Source organism: Nannospalax galili, unplaced genomic scaffold (assembly GCF_000622305.1).
Source record: "Nannospalax galili isolate Female #2095 unplaced genomic scaffold, S.galili_v1.0 scaffold245, whole genome shotgun sequence".
NCBI classification, from domain to species: Eukaryota; Metazoa; Chordata; class Mammalia; order Rodentia; family Spalacidae; genus Nannospalax; species Nannospalax galili.
In genome coordinates, this window is record NW_008353009.1 from 1083870 (window position 1) to 1092498 (window position 8629).

The 8629-nt window shown below is 45.6% G+C and overlaps 1 long non-coding RNA gene across 1 annotated transcript; it reads right to left on the bottom strand.

Moving 5' to 3' along the window:
- Positions 1-79: 79 nt before the first annotated feature.
- Positions 80-8503, bottom strand: LOC115067185. Its single transcript, XR_003846622.1, has 3 exons — positions 8368-8503; positions 6698-6891; positions 80-714 (listed from the first exon to the last, which is right to left on the bottom strand). It is a non-coding gene; the product is annotated as an uncharacterized LOC115067185 (long non-coding RNA).
- Between the last annotated feature and the right edge of the window lie 126 nt (positions 8504-8629).

Consider the following 8629-nt stretch of genomic DNA (forward strand, 5'->3'; position numbering starts at 1 on the left):
AAGGACAGGAATTAAATTCCAAGCAGTGTCTTAGCCATTTATTGCTACATAAAGAGTTACCCCATATAAAACAGCTTAAAACAATAGAAAAATAATACTACGACAGTAAATTTTGCAGGGTGATTTGAATGATGCTCATCTAAAGTGAGTGATGGCGGTTTCCAGGTGGTGCCCTTACTCTGGAATTAAAATCTAAAATGGGGCTGGCAGGATGGCTCAGTGGGTAAAGGTGTGTGCTGTGCAGGCCTAGAGACCTGACTTTGACCCCTGAGATTCACATAAGGGTGGGGAGAGAGAACCAACTCCTGAAAGTTGTCCCCTGACATCCACACACATGCCAGGCATCCATGTGGCCCCACCCTCCCAAATAATAATTGAACATCTGACCTGCTTCAAGTCTGAATTTCTCATTTTGGAGCATTTCAGATTTTGGATTTTTGGATTAGGAATGCTCAACTGGTAGTCTTTGCAAATATTTTAAATCTGAAGAATTCCAAAATTTGGAAACAGCTCTGTTTCCGGTTTGTGCTTCTCAGCCTGTACTCATGGTTTCTGAAGGACAGATTCTGATGGGCACTCAGCTGCTGGTTCTGTCTCAGGGTCTCATGAACTGTTGGCTAGGCAACAGTGTGCCGAAGGCTGGCCCGAGGGTGGAGGATCCATTTTCAAAGAGGCTCCTTTACATGACTTCTTCGTTGGCTGAAGACTTCAGTTCTTCACCATGGAGAGGAGAGAGAGAGAGAGAGAGAGAGAATGAGAATGGAGCTTTGTGTGACTTAGCCTCTGACTCATACAATATCCTTTCTGCCCGAGTCTATATTCTAGTTTTTAGAAGCAGTCAGTAAGTGTCTCAGGAACAAAAATTCCTCTTTCTTGAAACAGCAAGTAATGCAGACATGTTTTTAAGGCCATTACTGCATTACTGTTGGGTTTTTTAGGTACAATTCCACACAATAAGTCTTGACTTTTAGTCCCCTACTGCCTCCCTATAGCCATCCTTTCCCTCATCCTTAGCTCCAAGCAGTGCCACACTATTTTCTGTCCTTATAGTTTTGACTTTGCTAGAAATCCATATAAATGGAATAACACAGTATGTAGCCTTTTGAGCTTGGCTTTTCTGTTTAGCATAATTCATCTGATGCTAATCTTTTATACAGGATTTTAAACTCAAAGACATTTTACTCAGTGTTGTTGGTGCCTTTTCTTGTGGGCAGTCACTGTTCTAGTAAAGTCCAGAAGCCTCTCTTAGTAAGCACAATGGCCCTCTGCTGTGGGTCCTGGCTACAGGTGTAAGAGTAGTCTACCCAGGGTAGAAGAAGGTGCCAGGGAGTCAGCTGGATAAAGTCAATGGGTAAACAGTGTCCTTGCCCTCAGGATGGGATGGCTCTGAGGCAGGCACCCCAGGCTTCCCAGTAGGGCTGGACACACAGGAGCAGAGGGAATGGTCAAAGTATCATTGGGTTCATTCCTGCTACAAAAGAGAAAAGAACTGTATTTATATTTCTTCCTCAATTCACATTTGTTTTGGTTTTACTGATACTTCCAGTTTGCTCAACGTTTACAGCATTTACATTCTTTTCATAAGTATAATTCCTGTGGTATATTTCAGAGCTTATGGTCAATACTTTCAGTGTCAGCATTTTCAAGGTCATAGCTTTGTCATTCTCAAATTCTTTGATGCTTCTCTCTGAGTTGTATCATGCAATCAGTCAGTATAGGCAGGGTACAGTGCTATAACAACCTCAAAAATCTCAGTGATTCAGCCAACAAAGGCTGACTTCTCTCTTATGCTACATGCCCAGTATATACCATCAAAAGAGCTGTCCCCAGCCATCACTCTGAGACTTAAATGGAGTTTCCTTCTCCACACATACTTCCATGATAATCATAACAGCGGGAAGGAGCCAACATAAACTGTGTGCTGTCTCTCAAAGCCTCTTCCCCAGAACATCCTACCTGTACTTACATCTCATTGGCCAAAGAAGTCACACCTAACTCAAAGGAGGTAAGTTCTCGACTGAATTCAGAAGAAATGGGAAAACTTAACGATGGCATGACGACACTAAATGAAGATCAATATCATCAATTAAGATCTTCACACGTTTCCCTGACTGCCTCACAGGTGAATCTAACCTGCTGAGATAGGTCAGGTGGCATCTTCTGATCCCAGCTTTTCTCAAGGAAAATCTAGGCATTAAGCAGCTCTGCCTCCTGAGACTTTTGGTTCTAACCATTCAGTCTTCCTCTACTCCCGTTTTGTGGTCCACCCTTGGATTAATTCTCCAGTCATGGTCATGGTATTTAGATGTCATTCATTTTGGAAGACAAAAGAGGATGTATCTTTGTCTCAGTCTATTCCTACTTCCTCTAACATTGCTGAAATTCATCCCTTGAGTTATCCATGTCTAGACACATATGGGGGGGGGCTGAGATATGACTGTAGGACAAAGGGCCTCTATGGAGGGATCCTAGTGCAGATACTGAGGACAAGATCAGCTCTTCCCTGTGCAGTATAATTTGTAAGTCACCAGGGATACGCACTGTTCCCAAAACCTTCCCCTAGACTAGGCATTTCCCATCACTCGTTCATTACCTTGTGCTGATTTTTGTCTCCCTTGTAGATAATATTAATGGTCTCAATTCCTCAATTAAATTGCTGGCCTCCTCTCCACTTCTGTTTAGATGTCCTTGTAACTTTGCAGTCCCTTTCCAGAGGTAAAAAGCAATTCCTGTCCTCTGACTTAGACCTGACCTCATGTGACTTGACTTGGCCAGGGGTATGAGGTTGCATGACACCACATCCATCCTGGGGCTTCTCTCTCATTGCTGTCCACTGTCTTGTGCCACCCAGAGAAGAGCCACTGCCTTAGATAACTGCTTCCCCTTCAGCCAGGGACCCAGAAGAAATCCTAGGTGGGACTGACCTTAGTCTAACCAGCAAGGACTGAAGGCCAGTCAGGCCTGCAGCAGCTGCCCACCTAGCCCTGTGTGGCCCAGTCAACCCTCCACTGACTCATAGATGTTGTTTTAAGAATAAAGATTCACAATTTACAGCCACTGGAATTGAGGGCAGTTTGCTCTGTAGCAATATCTGACACCTTTCTTCTAGTCCAGAATGACCAACCCTGTGCTGCCAAAGTCCAAACACGCCTTCCTCAGGAGAAGAGCCCAGAGCAAGTGAAAGAGCATTGTTTTTGGAGCCATCCACATATGGGTCTGAGTTCTGCCTCTGCCAAGCACCAGCTTATCATGGGTGAGCTGCTTAACCTTACTGGGCCTCAGTTTCCTCATTCATAAAATGAAAGTAAGAAAGTAATATTACTCTCATCACTGCCTTGCAAGGTGAATCAGTGTTAATAACATATGTAAATTACTTGACGCAGTAAGGATGTAATAAAGCATCCTTGTCTCTTATCTCCTTAGAGCTCTGGCCTCCTAAGGGCTTGGTCTTTCATGACTCTTGGGAGAGAATTTACAGCTATGAACTAGTAGAGAGCCCAGACAGCACCTTATCTAAAACAGCCCTGTCTAGCCTAGCCTACAAGCACTGGACATCACACGACTCTCAGGGCCTAGAGAAGAAAGAACAGTGGATAAACATTGAATGCACTCAGATTTTGACAGTGACCTTGTGGAGTCATGTTAGCCCCTGTCCTCAAAGCCATTGGTTCAGGATTTGGTAAGGAGCTGATGTCTGAGAATTTTAAAGTGTTGTGGGTTTGACCAGCACCTGAAGCTGTAGTGAGATATTTGTGAGGTAGAGAGATTGAACCCTCCTCTTGGCCCTGGATCTGCAGTGTGGGTTTGGCCATAACTCAGAGATTCCAATTAGAATATATCAAGTGTCTAAAGTTAAAAGCATGGTTAGGTGCAGCGGGCGAAACATGCGAAGGAAATCAGACTTTCTGGCTTCCCAGAACTACATGATGATGAGGGATGACCAGACAGAGGTGGGAAACCCAGCAGGCATGTTGAAAGGCATGTCTTCTTAGTTTGAATCCCCTACCCCAAGAGTGGATCCTAAGACAAGAGTCCCATGGGAGGGGTTTGATGGTGCGTGGGAAGGAGCATTCCAAGAAATGCAAGTCAGAGTGGGAACACAACCAGGAGGGAAGGAGGGCTGAGGATTAGGAGCCCCGACACTATCACGGCAGGCAATGAATGCTTAGTTCTCCTCTGACGGCCAGTAGAGAGCCAGCAAGCAACATGAACCTACCCTGGGGAATTCACACACTATTTGTCAGCCATTGGTGGATGACTATTCCCAGAAAGTGAGCCTGCTCCCTGGGGGAAGTGCACCTCACTAGAAAGGCAAAGTGATGCAAGGACCGTCCGCTGGCCAGTGGCTACCCACCACCAAGAAATAAGGGGGAAAGGGCCATGGCAGGCACCTGAGCCCCTACTTCAGGTGTGCTGTGGGCACAATGGGGCTTCACTTTGAAAACAGAATCCATCCCTTGTCATAAGTCATAAGGTCTTTGTAAAGCCCATCTCCTTGGCTCTAATTGTGTCTATTCATGTGCTAGGAAGATGGAGACTCATGGGACCTGGTCAATGTTCCATGTACAGTGGCTCTGACAAGCAAAATATTAAAACATACGGCATTGTGTGTCTTATTACTCAGAGAAGTAAGGACCAGAGCGGTCAGGGGAGGCTCTTAGGAGGAGGTGACATTTGAGCTTGGTATTAAAAGGGAGCTCCCAGTTGAATTAGCTAAGGATGGGGGAGGGGGAGAAGAAGGGAAAGAGAAGAGGTGGGGGCAGAGTGGGCCATGGAGGAGGATGGCAGCACAGCTGGGCCCTGCAGACTCTTGTTCAGGTCTGCTGCTGTCAAAGCTGAGCCACTGCCTGCAGGCCCTCTTGGTAGTGAGGTGTTTGGTGACTTAGAGATGCTCTCAGGGACACCAGGGCAGCACTCACAGAAACAGACAGAAGTTAGAATGGATGAGGATGATGCAAAGATGTCTACGATGTGCTAAGGCGAAAAGCAGGTGGCCAAAGACATAGCACAACCAACCTATGTTATTGAGCATCTGCTGGGTGCCAGGCACAGTTCTAGTTCTGAACAGACAAGAGCATCTCTCTCAAAAGCTGCTATTCTAAAGGAAAAAGGCAAGAGACAAGTGTGAATAAGTAAAACATGCATTAATTTGAACCATATGAAACTGACACTTTTTTTTTGGTTGAAATTGGCTATATATAGGCAGTTTTACATGGTTTAGCTGAGCAGAATGTTAGCTTCCTATAAGCGCTATGAATAAAATAAAGCCAAGAAAGGAGGTCAGAGGTCAGGGAAATGCAGAATTTTAAGAGTGATCAGAAAGATGGGTGTGGTGGTGCACACCTTTAATCCCAGCACTCAGGAGGCAAAGGCAGGCAAAGCTCTGTGAGATCGAGGTCAGCCTGGTCTAAATAGTGGGTTTCAGGCCAGTAGGTTAAGTCCTGAAAGATATGAGGTTGAGAGCATGGATCAGCTGGGGGAAAATATTATAACAGGGAACAGCCTGTGCAAAGGCACTAGGGTGGGAGTGTACCTAATGAGTCTAGGGAAAGGAGTCAGTAAGACAGAGAGAAAACTAGAAACAGGTCATGTAGGGTCTGGTCAGTCATTGACAGAACTTTGGCTTTCTCATAGGTTAAGACAGAAATCCACTGGAAGCCTACATAATCTGACATGTCTTAGCAGGACCACTCCGTGGGGTTGACAGTCTGCATGGGTAAGAGTAAGAGAGATCAGTTAGGAGAAGATGGCAGTGACCCAGGGAGAGATGATAGTGGGGGCACCAGGATGGAGTGACAGGCTAGCAAAAAATGGTGAGCTTCTGGATCTAAATTGAAGGACCTGAAGCATACGGAGATTAAAGGGCAGAAGGTCAAAGTGCCCCTAGCCTCGCATCCTCAAGTAACAGACATGAAGCCAGGCCCAGCAGGAAGGACCGGCCTAGGCTTGTAGAACACCATAGTGGACAAACAGAGAGAAGGTGAGAGCTAGTAGTCTGAACACAGGACTGTGGTAGGGATCAGAGGGTTTCTCTTCTGATGGTAACTGTTTTCTCAATACAATGGAGAAGAAACAGGAGGGTAAAGAGAGTGAAAGCTGACTATGGAAGACAGTGGGTAGATAGGTGTTAGAGAAATATTCATCAGAACCAATGATAAAGAAGATAAGTAGGTAGGTAGATACATAGATTGGTTTGTTTATCTGTTTTGAGACAGGGTCTCCCTGTAGCCCTAGATGGCCTAGAACTCATTATGTAGACCAGGCTGGACTTGATCTCAAAGATTTGCCTCCTTCTGCCTCCCAAGTGTTGGGATTAAAGACTTGATAGATGGATGAGTGGATGGATGGATGGATGAGTGATAGCTAGATAGGTAGATAGAGCTAGGTGAGTGACAGCTAGATAGGTAGATAGAGCTAGGTGAGTGATAGCTAGATAGGTAGATAGAGCTAGGTGAGTGATAGCTAGATAGGTAGATAGAGCTAGGTGAGTGATAGATAGGTAGATCAATGATACATGCACAGAAGAATGGGGAAAGATAGCAGTTATCTTTTGGGGGATTAAAATAAAAGGTCCTTTCACTTTCCATAAAACATTCCAACATTCTGTTGTTTGGACATTTTTGCAGTATTACTTGTGTAAATCGAAAAAAAAAAAAAAAACCCAATAAAAGACATTTCCATTTGGGAACACAAAAACCTTAGAGTTGTCAAGCTGGGAAGAACAGTGCCCTGAGCGTAGGTGTTCTACAGAGCATCACTTCCCTGCTCTCACTGTGCGCTCTGGTGAAGCAGAGGTGAGGTTCCTCTTGCAGTCCCCAGACTGGAGATTTGGGGGTCTCTTTTCTCACTCCCCCAGTTTCCAGTTCTTTTCCTTTTCCAAGGCCGAGGTCACTTTGGAGAAACGGAAGAGAGTGATAGTCAATCCCATTTCCTGTCTCCCATTTCCACCAGTCTCATAGTTTTGCATCTGTTTTCTTCTCCGGCCAAGTCTGGCTTATTTTCAGGACAACTCTTACTACATGAACTATGCTGCTGTATTGCTGGACCTGGCCTGTGCCTGGAGGGCCGCTGTGGGCAGACCCCGGGCAGAGGTTTAGAAGGCCAGGGGATTAAAGACTTGATAGATGGGTGAGTGGATGGATGGATGGATGAGTGATAGCTAGATAGGTAGATAAGGCCAGGACCATGGGACAAATCACATCCTATGTCTGTGTTTCTGTTTTCTGGACTGTGAAGTTAGGAAAATGTCTGATATTCTTATCTCCTAGCTTGGTTTTGAAAAGAGCTCCAGAAATAGACATAAAGCATTTTAAATAGCAAATGCCGAGGTGGTATGCCCCACAGCAATGGGCTAGGTAGTTATGGCTTGAGTTTGTTTTGGATGATAGGTGCCAGCCAGCTTGGCTGCAACTCCTCAGATCTGTCTGCGATATTGGTTAGTATAGGCTGAGTCTGTTGTGATAACATCTACCGTGGCAGGCTCCTGTTGAAGAATGCTGTCCTCTAAGCCTGGGAGCCATCACTATCATATCACAGCAACTGTGGTGACCAGCAACCGGAGTGAGATTTTTCCAAGAATGCAGTTGTTTTGCATCACCTCCACTCCTGTAAGTAGCCCTTGCATCACACTTACCGAATAAGCACAATAGATTCACTGGCCCACCAGGCTAGACTTGGGTGCGATTGTTACTTTGGTCTATAGTTGGTGTCCTATCTGGTGGGAGTGTTCATGTCTCTCCAACTCCAAGAACTCAGTATCTTAAACGAGCAAAGTGTTGTCCCTCGGTCCTACTGCATGACCATCTCACCAGCTGGGATGGCTCTGTTTTCATTCTAGGATCTGGGCTGACACAGCAGTGCTATCTGAATGCTGCAGGTCATGCACTGTGAGAGTTCTGGGGACTTGGCCCTGGCAATCAAATGTTCTGGCTCAGAAGTGCCACATCACTATTGCTAACAATTCACCTGCAGTCTCATCACAGGCCCTCCGTTACAGGGGACCAGGTTAGCACTGCCTGCTAGGACAGGGGAAGGTGGACAACTCGGGGGAGCATCCTGCCGTGCTTTGGATCCTGAGTGTCCCCCACAGGTTCATGCATCAAAGGCTGGATACCCATGGCACTGTTGGAAGGTGGTGGAGCCTAGGAGGAGGATCTTAGGTCACTGGGGGTATGATCATAAAGGGGATTGTAGGACCCTGGCCACTTCTTCCCTGTCTGCCATTGGTCATGAGGTGGCAGTTTTGCTCCACCCTGCACCCCCCAAAGTGCACCATCCCACCCCAGGCCCAATCATCCTGACCAATGATTATGGATAGAAATTCTCTGAACTGTGAAAATGAACCTTTTCTCTTTATAAGCTTCTTACCTCAGGTATTTTGTCATAGTGATAAGAAGGTGTCTAGCACACATTTCAAACAAATCACTACCAGAAAACTCCATGTTGGTGTCCAGGGCAGGAGTCATAGAACATCCCTCAGAAGGCTTTTTCATGCAATATTTACATCTTCAGTTTTTTTCACATTTACCATAATGTATGAGGTTCTGAAATGATGTGCGTGGGCATGGTGGAAAACAGCAGATTCTTACTGCAGAAACTGGGAAACAGAATACAGAGAAATGAATAACTA